Source organism: Stegodyphus dumicola, chromosome 2, assembly GCF_044657685.1.
Source record: "Stegodyphus dumicola isolate Sdum_Otavi_A_Nest chromosome 2, ASM4465768v1".
In the NCBI taxonomy this organism is placed as follows: Eukaryota; Metazoa; Arthropoda; class Arachnida; order Araneae; family Eresidae; genus Stegodyphus; species Stegodyphus dumicola.
In genome coordinates, this window is record NC_140769.1 from 121,500,694 (window position 1) to 121,515,640 (window position 14,947).

A 14,947-nucleotide genomic window follows, 5' to 3' on the forward strand; every position below is an offset into this window, starting at 1 on the left:
GTTAGCTCTTGTCTGCGCGCTTTCGTCTAGATGGCGCGTAATTTTGTGTGTGTATTTAATTATGACAAAGCACGCTAGGGCTATTTGCCTAAGGGAAGGGATGCCTTCGTGGAGGACTTTCTAAGGAAAACTGTCTCGTATACACGTTACACATGGGAAAAACCACGAAAACACCCATGCAACCAGCCCGTTCACGGGATTCGAACCTCGGACCGAACTACCGGTGTTCAGCGACTTTACCTTTCGGCCGCTTGTGGTCCCGCGTAATTTTGTTTTGCTTAGTTAAATAAATAATTTTCTTTTGTAAATAAACGTTTGATTACGTTTGCAAATGGACATCTTACTAGTAACAATGAATTTATTATTAGAATTTAAGAGACGAGATTAAAAATCTTTTAGACGAAAGATAAATGCTGTTAGATAATTTCAGATATTTATCTTTTAGCAAGCAAATTACGCTATGCTCTCTATTTCAAATATATGTGTAATACTAGAGAATAAAATTATTATACATCAAGAAGAATAAAATGGTTGAAAACTAAAGCTCTAAATCTAAATCTTTAAATTCTTTCGGTTTTGTAAAAATCAAGTTTTCGCGAAACAAAGCATGCTTAAAGGTCTCATTGCATATTTGGAATATAATAAATGGATGCATCGGAAAAAAGCCCACCTGGTACTATTTAGTGTAGCTAGTTCCAGGCTCCTGTTCTGTCAGCGCTCAGAAAGAGGCATACACGAAATTCGGAATATTCATTCAGTTCAGGTGACAACATGATCCTTTCTCAGTGACACAAATCTGCAAAGATGGATGGAAATCTAAAGTCAGCGAATGGCTTTTAAATTGCATTTTAAGGGTTTCGAGGATTTCGTGGATTAGTTATCACGTTATGGTATACTTGATTTCAAAGCCGGAGAAAAGCTGCGTATGAAGATAGGATTGGAAATTTAAAGTACAGAAAATTCTCTGTGTATCTGTGTCCCTTTAGAATTCTTAAATCAAATTAAGCAATGATTATAATATGCTAAATAAACGTAAGAGCCGCGAAATGTAAATCTAGGGCAGCAGTTTTGTTTTCCAATTAATAATACTTAATTTGTTTCAGTCTTTTTTTTATTTCCTCTTCTTTCATCCTTTCTGCATCGTTGCTTTAATTTTGTGCATACTAGTCTTTTAAATCATTTAGATTTGGTTTATTTAATTACAAAACACTCGAGGAAGGAATGCTTTCTTGGATGACTTTCTAAGGGAAACTGGCTCATATATACGTTACATAGGAGAAAAACCACATAAATGCCCCTGTCCGTTCGCCGGGATTCGAACCCCAGATCTAACTACCAGTGTTCTGCGACTTTACCGTTCGGCCGCTGATGGCCTCATTTAATCAGTAAAACTGTAAATAGTTGAATTATTTAAAATCATGTATCCATAATTCAGATGAGTGGACGCTCTTCTAACGTTTAGTCTCTTATTTACTGTATTTTAAAATTGGAAATTTAGCTTTCTCCCTTCATCACATTTTATTAAAGAGAAAATTAAAATATGAAGATAAAAATATTGCCATTTTCATAAAACCATATAAAAGTAAATATTTTCTATAAAATAAAACAATGAGAGAAAGATGAATTTAACTTCTTCGATCCCAAAGTCTAGCGAACGAAGTTCTGCTGTACGCCCGGTGACCTTGGAACGTTGATTGTCGCTGTGTGCCATTTTGCAACACGAAATTAAACTTAACACGAAAAAATAATTCCTATAACACCTGCTTTTTATCTAAATATTTGGATTCTTGCATATGTTATTTAAATACCATTCCTTATTATATAAACAAAAAATCCTAATACTAAAATTCAGAATAACTTAAATTGCAATATTAGTAACTGTGGTCGTATTATAATAGATAAATAATAATTGTATAATAATGAAGTAAGAAATTTAAGAATTTAAATAGTAGTGTATAAGGCATTTTCTCCCTCTTTTCTGCATGGCTTCGTGGTGTAACGGTAGCGCACTCAAAGAGTATTCGAATTGTCCAGGTTCGAGTCCCGGCGAGGGCATTGCTCGTTTTTCAATCCTCTTGCTTCAACATAACCTAGTGACTCTACACTAATGACTTATTACATCCTATTGCTGTACGTAACTCCAAAAATGTTAAGGTGTTGGCACTAAACGTTTCGAAATGATGAAAGAGCTTTGTTAGTTTCGTATATTTTAATTTCGAATAATATAATAGCAAACAATGTGCATCACAACAGTTTTAACACTCAAGAGATTGTATTTGGAGCTTCCGCGACTTTCTGACAAAATTTATACGCATTTAAAATATAAATTATAATGTTACACTTCAGCGTATCAAATGTGCTACGCTGAATTGAGCCTTCCGTTACATTCCGCTTCCGTATCACATTTGATACCGTGGGCCTACGGATTAGAGCTGAGCCGTATCATATATGATACTCTCGAAGAGATTAAAAAAAAGTATTTTGGATTGTTTTACGATACGCTTCAGTTCATTTTCTTTTTTGACGGGCATATTAACTTAAGGAAAAACTACATGTTATTCTTTGATAATAAAACTAGTGGTGATAGCTGCTACAACTACCATTACTAAAATTGGTAAGTTAGTAGAACTAATAATAACAATAATAGAAAGAACAACGACACTCTGAATCGAAGTCTTAAAAGTATCCCGCTTCCTTAGCGTGCCTTCGTAGTGTAGTGGTCAGCACACTGAGCCGATATTTCAGAGGTCCGTGGTTCGATTCCCGGCGAAGGCGATTGCATATTTTTCCTCTTTCCTGCTTCCAATTAACCTAATGACAGTGGCATCCGAACTAAAAGGGTTATGGATGATGATTCTCCGCACCCAGGATTTGGCGACTAGTTCCCTAAAACCCTAGTCACCCTTTATAAAGGAGAGTATATAAGGTATTTATCCCGCTTCCCTAGCCTGCCTTCGTGGTGTACTTGTACTGAGCTTGTATTTCAGAGGTCCGTGGTTCGATTCCAGGCGAAGGCTATTGCATATTTTCAACCTTCCTGCTTTCAATTAACCTAATGACTCTACAACATAACACCTTCATTTAGAATTAAGAACACCTTCATTAAGTTTTTGAAAATAATCACTTGTTGTGACGATGCTATGGAATAAAAAAATTGAACTAAAAAAAACTAAAGAAATAGCAGCAATCATGTACAGTATGTCTCACAAGGTCTTTGCCAAACTTAATTTACTCCTCTGTCATACCATGGGAAACAGGATTCCCTTAGGAACTTGTGTCCGAAAATTCGAAGACGACCGCTAGAGGGCAAGGTTCGCAGGCTTATAGGAGAAAGGAAAGTGTGATCATTTTAGACGAGGACGTTGCAAGAGACGTATGAATCGGTTTACTTGCTCAGTTCCTTATGGATATTGTGTGAAAAAATGTTGCCTGATCTCATGGCTGATGTTCCAGCAGCTACACTCCAAAACATCGTGTTTCAGCATAATAGAGCGCGTGCACAGTTTAACAGCACTGTGTGGAAATACCTCGGTAGAACATATCCTGATCGATGAATTGGCAGAGGCGAACTACACGCATGGCCACCGCGATCTCCCGACCTGACTTCCCTGGATTTCAAGCTGTGGGGAGATATGAAATCTATAGTGTGCGAGACGACTGTAACATCGGGTATTGAGCTAGTCTCCAGTATCTTGGCACAGCTGTCCATTTTGAACGGGTCGGTGAATCCAAGCTTAGGCGTTGTGACGCATGCATTGTGGCGAATGGAAGAAGTTTTAATTATTAAATTTCTTTAATAATTGGGATTTCTAATATCTGCTTTGAATAATTCTTGTTTTACTGCACTTCGGAACTCATTTTTAACTGAGCTGCTAGTTTTAGAATGTGAATTGATATTGTACGTGTTTCTCTTGTTTATTATTTATTATGTGAACATGTCAAATTTACTTGTAGCATTTAAAAAATCAAGTGTCAATGCTCGATCTTTATCCGCGCAAAAAAGTGGAATAAAAATTCGATGAATTTACCTAATTATATAACTTATTTAATTAAGCGATGCTTCGAAAGTACTTTCAAGGGAAGTATTTTCATTGCTTCAATGTCCTTTAGAAATTATAGTTTTTAAAGATTTTTTTTAAAATTCTAATATAATTTTGATTCATTACAATTTCTTAACACTTTTACTTTGTACTATGCCTACATTATGAGCCTTAAAATTATTTACAGTAACAGTTTCACGGAAATAAATAAAAATGGCTAATACACTTTTCATGCACCATGAAAATTAATAATGTTACTTTTTATTTAATTAAATATATATAAAAATCTTAGCTTACATAACACAATAACTTGAAATGTCAGTTTAAGCTTCAGGCATATTTCGAATAATATAATATTATCCTAGCTTCTTCTTCCCTTGACATATTTGTATACTAAGTACATAAATTAATTTTAGAGCATACACTTTAGCTTACTGCTGCCGTTAACACAATAATTGCATTGACGCTTTATTTAATAAACTTATTACCTGATTTTAATTTACATAGAAAATACTATCTTTTTGGCGACAGGAATATGAAGCCCAATTTTATCAGTTAATGAGTTTTAGTATACAAGTATAGCGTAACCGTACAGAAATTTATTTCTAGGAATTAAATATTTCCATACATAAGTAGATATAAAATAAACAAAAAATGTAAATATATAAAATTTCCTGGAATTAGCTGCGTTTCAAAATTATAGCATCTGTATCCATTTTTTCTACACGAATTTGGGAATCCCTCCCCTCCAAAATTTCTTTTCATGCTTATTGAATTGATTGCCTTTGTGGGATGCGTTTTCAGTTATTTTTGCTGCAAACTTACTGTTTTTTCTTTCTATTTTTCATCGGATTTCTGAGTAAGCGAATGTAGCAATAGAAATTAATATTTTGAATTTAACATTAGATTGTTCATAGCTATACTGATTATTTTTATTTCCACATTTTAAGTAAAAAAAAATTAATAATAGCCCAGTGATTATTTCCTTCATTCTTCTCATATTTTGTTTTTCGCTATTTTTATTAGCCCAGAAGGACTATTAATCTCGAAACGGCATTTTTCGTAGAATCACTAAAAGCGTCGAATCACTATTTAAATTGCCGCCACCAAATGTTATCGCCCTCTATTATATTTAACGAAACTAAATAATGAATAATCTCTAGGAATGTATGTATTTTTCTCGCAATGTGAAAAAACAAATTTACCTAGAGCCATAAAATATTGAATAACGTAGTCCTTCACTCGAATATGGTCACCTCGAAACCCGAATTTTGAACTTCGTTTTTGGTTTATTATCTACTTAATATTTTGTAAAATTTTAACGAGTTTTGATTAAAAATCTCAAAGATTTTTAAGCGAGCGGTGGCAACGCTGTAAGGAGTAAGACATTTTTATCTCCAGCGGAGGAGACTGTCTCTCGGAAATTCCTAAGATATGCTGTTTCTAAATATTTTTAGCCCAAAGGAGTGTTAGCCCAAATGCTTTCGAAACGTGTACATGTGTGTAAACGGAAAAAACGCCCCTTTGGGCGTAATATAAAATCTGAAAGCTTTCAGATTTTTTTTTTTTTACTTATTCCATGTAAACCCTTTGGAATACAACGAACTAGACAATTAACTCATTTGTCAATTTTCAACCTTTGCGTACAACCGGAAAAGAAGTAATTATTGGAAATTAGAATAAAATTATAAAAAAAAAAAATGTGTAAATTTGCCGTATATGCGTAGAGAAATGACATTAAAGGTTTCATTATATGGAGCATAAATCATACTATAACACTGTTAGCTTACTCTATAAGGAATACATTAATAGTATTATGTCTTTGTTATGAGAATAAATGCGCTGTGTATTAATGTGTGTGTCACATTAATACATAGCGATATTGTATTTGACGACATCGCTATTATATTTGACGACTTACTATGAGCATGAGTATAGGTCGTAAATTTTACATTAATATCTAGAGTTATGCTGCATCTAGAAGCTCGAGTTAAAGTTCTTCTGACTCTAGTAGGTTTATAGCGAAAGACCGCAGAAGGTTAAAATAATCTTTTTATTTAAGCATACACTGAAAAGAGGTACAGCTTGTGCGACAGCGAAATTCCGCTACCTGGCCAGTATTTAAATGAACATAAAAGAACGTGAAATTTTAAATGTAGGTAACGTAGTCGGAGGCTACATATGAAACAGTTCACTAAAGGTTGTTTATATGTTTACCGGAGCGTGTTTTAAAACGTCGGCTAACAAGACGCCAAAGCCGGAATATAGCTTTAGTCAGCCCTGCAGAAAGTAATTTACAGCAAGACGTGACTGCCAGAAGTTGATCTTCAGCTTAAATGCACAAAAACATTTAATTTGCATTTTTGTGAGTATTACATAAAGGTGAAAACATAGTAAAGCTTAAATCATGACAACTGGCTAGTTAACATATACTCTCTTACAAATATAGCAAAGGCACTCCATGCGACTCGCAATAATTTAAATTTTCGTTAATTTATAATGGTTATTTTGTCATATTTCAGTTTAATAGATGATATACATACATATATGTACAGTTGGTTCTGCTAAACCGTATATTTTGTAGAAAATTTAACCTTTGTCTTATTTTCAAAATTCGAAATTGCACAAGTGCAGTGATAGGAAAAATAAGCTTTAAATGCCTGCAACTCAAACTAAAGCATTTAGCTTAATACCACCATAACACACATCGACGCGTTATTTTGGGAACTAAGAAAGAGAACTTCGAACGTTCGAATATAAAAAGAGATATAATAGATTCAAATTCTTGAGCTGATGCTTTTACGGTAGATTTGACTACTCTCAAATAACGTTCTAGGCAGTCTCTAGTCCTGGTGACAAACAGTAATACAATATCAAATTGTGTTGTTGCTGTGACTTATCTCACTTGTCTGACAGCAATAGCAGAGCAAGCCCATGAAATTCATCGTGGCAAGAAGTCGCTGGCAAGAGCCTTGAGCACGATACAGGTGACAATACGACTTTGCTCCGTTCCTCTCCCAATTTTGAAGGAGAGCACGCCGGGGGGACGGGGTCGAAGCTCTCTCAATCCTCAACCCCTACCATTAACCTGTCGAGAGAATTTTCAGCTCTCTGCTTATTTAGAGTACCTCCATGCCGCAAAGACACTATACATTTACAACATCCATGCCTTCTCCGGGATTCAAACCCGGGACTTCGTTACGACAGTCAGAGTCACTAACCACTATCCCGGTTGGGCAGCTGGGGGGGCACAATAACCGATTTGAGTCCTTTACCTCTTTGAACCCATATTTCAAATATGAATTTCTTCTGAACATTTGTACTTATGCTGCTAGAACATGAAAACAAAGTTTTAAATGTTATCGAAATGTGCAAACGTTGTTTTTTTATGATTTTCGTATTTCAGTAAATGTCACCTAAATAAGAAAACCTTCACATTTTACGGCTCTGGAAATTTACAAAAAAGCCACCACACAAAACTGAATGATATTGTTTAGTAGACATATTATGGAATACTTCATTCGATCTGTAACGCCATGACAATATAATGAAATCTAAACCTTTTCAACGAGCTCACACTGAATGGGTAGTTAGAGCCAACTGAGAAGTTCAGGAATTTTATTTAACTTTTAGGATTGTGCACGAATATTTTACCATCGTGTAGCTAAACATTAAATTGTTCACTAAAGTCAGGAACTGGTGAATAAAAGTTATAATCTACACCTATTACAGACTGTAGGCATTTTCGAGTCTGGAAACATTTCAAAACAAAGCTGCGCTTTCATTCAGATTTGGAACACGATTCTCTCTTCAGCTATCTAGGCTAGCTAGCCTTATGAGAGCCCGCGAGAAATGAGGGTGATAAACCCTTACATTTTTTCCTACTTAAAAGCGACTCTGGTGATCCACGAGAAGCAGACGACAATAGGTGAAAAATGAATACTCACTATATTTTAGTTCGGACGACATTCTAGAAATTTTTATACTTTTTAGAATAATTAAAATTAACTGTACACTTGCGAAGTTTTGGACCACGGAAATTTCATTTGTTATCAGGTTATGTTAGCTAGTTATGCCGCAAAAGCACACGTGAGAAAAAGTTGAATAGACGTTGAAAAATATCATTCCGTTTTGTTTGAAAATGTCTGTAAACTTTAACGTATAGTTTTCGAATTGTCTGAGCATTGCATGGGAATAATTGTATTTTTCTAGTTGTACATTTTAATCGATGGAGCAGTGAGCGGCGACATATTTGAAAAAAAATTATTCTATAAAAAAATCTGAAAGCTTTTAGATTTCACATTACGCTTAAAGGGGAGTTTTCTTTAACTTTTTTTGTGTTACATTTATTTATTAAATATCCTATTCTTCGCACTTAAACTATAAAATTTAATTCAACAACAATATTGCAAAATAATTTTAAAATGAGCATATCTTTAGAATTTTCGCGCATTGGACATAGTTTTTTTTCCTTGCAGTGTTACCAATGCTCGCTTTGAAATAATTAAGTTTCTTAATCAAAAATTCGTTAAAGTGTTGCAAAATATGAAATCGATAATAAAACAAATTTCAAATTCCAAAATTTGGCTTCCAGTTGCCCATATTCGGAGGAGGATTACGTTATTCAATATTTGATGGCTCTAGGTCGCGTGGGTATATCACAATGAGAGAAACATACATACCTTTGTGCAGATTTTTCATTATTTAATTTCTTAGGGCTATCACAATTGTTGGCAACAGTTTGAAAAGTCATACGAACATTTACAGTGATTCGAAGAAAAATGCTAAAGCAAAATTAATAGCCCATCTGAGCTAACGCTCCTTTGGGCTAAAAATTTACATAACTAGTTTTGACTAGCGTTGTTTGAGAACAGCTTTCATGCAAAATTTCCAGCTTTGTTTAAATTCTCCAAACCTAATAATGGAATAACTGACATTATATTGTTGGTGCTTTGCTATTACTTTGTAGAGTCTTGTATTCATAGGAAGTATACAATATTGATTTTAAAAAGACGAAAGTCAGAAGAAGATTTTTCTTCTGCTCTTGATAAACAAAACGAAAGTCAGAAGAAGATTTTTCTTCTACTCTTGATAAACAAAACGAAAGTCAGAAGAAGGGTGTACAAAACCCTTTTATTTGAACACAAAGAAGTAACAATGACCTGCCTAATGGCTCACAGTATAAAGTACCTTTCAGGAAATTCTCTGGTTTATAGTAACACCGGCGAGACAAGCATAATGGCTAGAAGCACTCAACACCATAGAATGAAATCGTTATTAAATGAAGGTAACAACGTGACCTCAAGTAGGCAGACACGCTGTAAAATCAACTTGAGTAAATTTCGCGTAAATAACACTTCTTTCTTTTTTAATCTGAATAAACGCGCGCTGTCTCATTTACATTCTGGCATGAAAGGTCTGGGTGAAACGAGAGTGACAGGAAAGCATTAAAAATTAGCTCTTAGTTGAAAATAAATAGATAAATCTTCAAAACTTTCTTGAAAATTTTTTAATCTGTAGTGATAATTAAATTCTTTCTGTAATACAGCCTAAGAATTCTTCATCGCCCTTTGATTTCTTTTCCGTTTATCAATATCAATGTCCATTTACTAAAACAAAAATTCAGACTGGGTACGCCATTTTGCTTACGTAAAAGAAACATGAAAATTTACTATTTTTCACATCAATGTATGATAAAATTAACTGTCAATCAATAATATGAAATCAAACATAAAATTTCGATTAGTCTTCCGACTAATTACACTTTTATTACTTTTATTTTGCAAAGCTGTTATTCTTTCAGAACACCTGTGGAATAATTAAACATAAAAAATACTAGAAAACAGCATTTAGTTTAAATTATTGAATAGAAAAATAAAAAAATGCCCTTTGCATTAATGTTTACGTAGAAGACATCTTTTACTCATTCTTCTGTGTAAATAAAAATTGCCAGGTCACATACTAGCGAATCTCAGCCTCCTAGAAAGCAAGAAAGAAACATATTGTTTCCGAATACTGTTAGTGAAAATGGCACACCACTTAGACTTCTAAGAAAAGCTCTCAAACCATTTAGCTCTGTATCTACTGTTTTCATTTCGCTTTCCTCTATAAGCATTTCTTGAGATGTTTGTTTCATTTTTCATTTTTCTTCTCCCTGTCTGGATCGATACGTCAAAGAAAATTTGCAAATATATTACATGTAATATTCATAATATGAAGCTTAACAACGATATGCAGAAAACTGTAACATTTCATCGATTATTATATTTTACATGTTTGTTTATTTATAATTGTGGAAGAAATGTTACTGCCGTTTGCTGAAAAATTGGTATCCTCACTCATATGGAGTATCTAAAGATATATTATAGTGCAATGATTTTCATGACTAGTGAGCATAAATGGTGCCATAATCCTACTTCTATTTACATTTGTAGCACTGAACTTTAAAATTTGTACCAGTAACACTCTTTAGAGATGAAATATAGCTAGCTGTCTTATATGCCAATTAAACTGAATATATACATGTAAATTATTAATACTGATGTTAGTACAAGTCGTATTAAAATTACCATGATTCGATTTATTAAAATTTAATGCATTATTTGGATTTCGTAAGCAAATTAAAGTAAAAATTTATTACCTAATTAAACATTTAATAAACATCAAATATTTTCAACATCGCTTATCGCTTATACGTTTTAAGGAAAATATCACTTTCGTATATTTTGTTCTTAAACCATCGCATGCTTTTTGTAAAGCCCAATACGCTGCAAGCCAGTGTATAGCTACTCAAAATGGAAAAAACATGAAGCTTTCAAATTTTATACTACGCCCAAAAGGGCTTTTTTAACGCTTTGCATGTTACCTTTATTTATTAAATATCATGATCTTCACACTTAAAACATATAAAATTCAAATTAACAGCAATATAACAAAATATTTAAAAACAGCTGTAGAGACATTAAGTAATTTTTAAAAGCAGCAGAAAGGAAAAATGAGCAATGCTCTCACCGGCACTCGAACCACGGACCTATCGATTTACGCGTCGACCATACTGACCATTACACCACGAAGGCATGCTGAGAATGCGGGAGAAATACCTTATATACTACCCCTTGTAAAGGGCAACTGAGGATTAAGAGACTTAATCACCAAATCCTCGTGGTGGAAAATCATTATCCACCAACACCATTTTTAGGCGCCACTGTAGAGATATTAGGCATTTTGTGAAACAGGAGAGATGAAAAAAGAGCAATGCCCTCAAACCGTGGACCTCTAGATTTACGCGCTGAGTTTGCTGACCACTACACAACGAAGGCGGGAGAAATACCTTATACAGTAAAACAGCATATCTTTAGAATTTCGGATACACGGTCTTGCGTGCTGGAGAAAATTTTTTTCCGTACAGTGTTGCCATTTTTCGCTTTGAAATCGTTCAAATTGCTAATGAAAAGAATTTGTTAAAATTTTACAGTAATTTAAATAGATAATAAAACAAATTCGAAATTCGAAATACAGGCTTCCCTGTGCCCATATTGTGTTGGAGGACCATGTTATTCAAACTTTGATGGTTCTAGGTTTCTTCACAATGTGTGAAAAATTCCTGCATTCATGCAGGTTCTTCATTATTTAATATCTTTAAATAAATACATGGCGGTAATACTTGGTGGCAACAGTTTGAAAAATGAATCGACGCAAGGTGCCGTTTTGTCATTAATAGCCTTTCTAACGCCCTTTGGGCTAAATATTTCAGGAAAATCCCCTTTAAATAAGTTATATTTTCATGAAGAAAATACACGGAGGTTCACACCATTTTTTTTTTTTTTTTTTTTTTTTTTTTTTTTTTTTTTGGATAGGGCCATGCATTTTATATATAATCTAATGGGCCTGTTCTAACAGAGAAAAGGAAAAGATACAAAAAATATCATCGCAAGGTGAAAGTGAAGGGCGACTTTGTTTCAAATAAATGGCTGTATAAACTTTAATTACTTGTCAGATCATTATATCATATGATAAAAGGAGAATCGCAAGATGCCTCAGTCGAATTAGTTAATGATTCAGGAATCTTCCAACGACGCACAAAAGACGTTTTCCCATTTAATGAAGCTAGTCTTTCCTCTCATATTATGCTTTCAAAATGCATAATTTCTAAGAGCATGGTCAGCTTCCCTATTTTACTCTGACCAAATACGAATGAAACTGAAGGCAATAGCTATATTTATAATGAATTTCAGAAATACAAAGGTATTTTGGAACTTTTTGTACTACGTGACGAAAAAACGAAAGGTGGAGTATTTTTAATTAAATTTGCAAAATGCCTGAAGTTATTAAGAAGAAAAAGTAAATTTTTTGCATAAAACTTTGTATTTTTAATTAATATTAAATTAAAAAATTTCTTGAATCTTATACTTTTTATTCGTACGATTTTAAAGATAAAATGGCTACAATTGACTAAAATATATGCAATATTTTAAGAAACTAAACGCAGCTTATGAAACTGTCAAAAGCAAATCACAATCGTAAAACTGTGCAAAGCAATGTATGCAACTCGTCACAAATTAAGATGTTGTTTATACACCTTTCTCATTAATGCATCTTTCCGGAATGGCCATTTCAGTGCAGCACTTGGAAGCTCGAATTTTGAATTCTAGATTATTTTATTATTTCTTCTCATATTTCCTAAAACATTAAGGAATTTTTTATTAACAAACTCAACAATTTGAAAGCGAACAATGGGAAAAATGTTCGTAATATAATATAATTATTTTGTCTCCAACGCGCGAGATTGTTGCCATTCGGAAAAATGTAAGATATTTATCTTTCTGTTATAATTAACAAACTTGCTTGTATGACAGCATGTTACCGGAACAATTTAATCTTCCACGCGTACTGCCATTCAGTAAAGCCTAATTTCAAACTTATTCTGGAAGGCTACTGAGTAATATAAAAAGCGACTTAAAGGCCATTAATACTGTTCTTAAGAATATTTTTTTAAACTTTTTAACGTGATTGATTTAAATAAACGTGCATTAAAATCATGAATTGTCTTATTAGAAATATTCAATATTTTTATAATATTACGCTAGCTGTGCTCATTAAAATCATTACATATTTTTTTGATAGCTATTTCAGGCGGCTAGCCACGTGAATGGCTAGTTTTTAAAGAAATAATATAGTGAATATATAAATATGTATAACAATCTCTAACATTCGATATGGAATCCGAAAAATAAGAGTCTTTTAATATTTTGTGATTTTGATGTTGACTTGAATTTTGTATGGTAAGTACGGAGAGTGTGATATTTAATAAATAAAGTTAACACATAAAAAGTTCATAAAAACCAAAACAAATTGTTAGCCACCTTGCTATGAAAACTGGATATTGATATAATGGACTAAGAAGAGAACTGAGAAACATCTAAAGCTATTGTGGCCACACTTAACACGTCATAGGGAATTCTAAACAAATGCTATGCAGCTTTTAAAAAATGGCGATTTTATTGTTAAGCTGTATGTGTTGAAAGTGCGAAGAAAACGATGTTTAATAGTAAAACTAGAAAAATTATCAGCAGAAGGGAGCAGACTGATAGACTCAGTGAGAGAATAAAGTTCTTAACAATCCCTTTTGGGTGACTGTTAGTATCTGACACCTTTCAGATCCCCCCTTCTCACGAACATCATTTTAATTTTTGTTAGGGTTTGGTTTTTAATGGAAACTCAATTGTTTATTTTTAAATATTGACCATGGATCACGTTTAATCAAACAATATATTTTATGTCCAAACGTTGGGAAACAGTTCGCTAAAAAATGAAATAAAGAAAAGTAGAGGTTAGAAGAGCCTTTTCTGGATCAAATGTTAGCTTTCATATTTCTTTTCGTTCTTCACCTTTCTTCTTTTCCTGAGCAATAAGTACTGCAGCGTGGAAGGAAAAAAATATTGAAAAAAATGTAAGAGAAAAAATAATTTCTGGCATTGCGTGTCGTTATTTTTCGATTAGTTCTGTATTAGTTGGCCAAAAGAAACTGGATGAAAACATCTGGTAAAAGAGTGAGTAGCAGCCGTGAAAATGAAGACAAAAGCCGCAGATATATAACTTTTGAGCCCAGATTTAACGTGTTATTGAGTTGAGAAAAATAAATTGCAATTTTATTTCTCACTAATAAATCCAGCTATTTAAAACTATTTACTTACAAAATAATTATAAAGAGTGACTTCTACCATGCAGCTGTTTTTTCAGCAATACGCCTTAAAAACGATTTTTTCTCCAATGAAAGTAGCATCATATCTGTATCGGTAATAGTGTGCAGTTGAAAAGTCTTGTAGACAACTTTACAGCATGGCTTTTTTCACTGACTATAAGCATGAAGCACTGATCAATTGAAATCAGCTATAAGCTAAACTTGTAGATTATTGAAACAATACTAAGCATTTGCATTTTTTTTTTTTTCATTTTTAATATAAATTTTGTTTGTTTTCAGTACGAATGCATGTAGGGGAGAGATCTGAGAATTTGAGACTTACTTGAAACATTTTAATGTATATATATATATAAGTATACATTAAAATGTGTATATAATATTATATAGTATTAATTAATTATAATTAAAGACATAAAGTAAGATATTTAGAACTACTTTTTCACAAAGGCCAGAAATTCAAATTCATAATTAATAAATTTCAAATAATCAAAGAACTTCAATAATAATTTAAAAATTTTAAAACCAAAACATTTCTACAGAAGTAATCGATGAACCATTTTAATGTATTTAAATTATAATTATAATAGTTCATCCGACAATTCTGGCCCTTCCCCAAAGCAAGGGAATTTTTTTTCTAATTATAAACATTAGAATAATCTTAAATAAATGGAAATCTATCCCTTTAGAAGAATTGAAAATGAAAGTG

At 32.9% G+C, this 14,947-nt stretch overlaps 1 non-coding gene across 1 annotated transcript; it reads left to right on the forward strand.

Moving 5' to 3' along the window:
• The first annotated feature begins 2,702 nt into the window (after positions 1-2,702).
• On the forward strand, positions 2,703-2,775 carry TRNAI-GAU (transfer RNA isoleucine (anticodon GAU)). The gene has a single exon. It is a non-coding gene; the product is annotated as a tRNA-Ile (tRNA).
• The last annotated feature ends 12,172 nt before the right edge of the window (positions 2,776-14,947 follow it).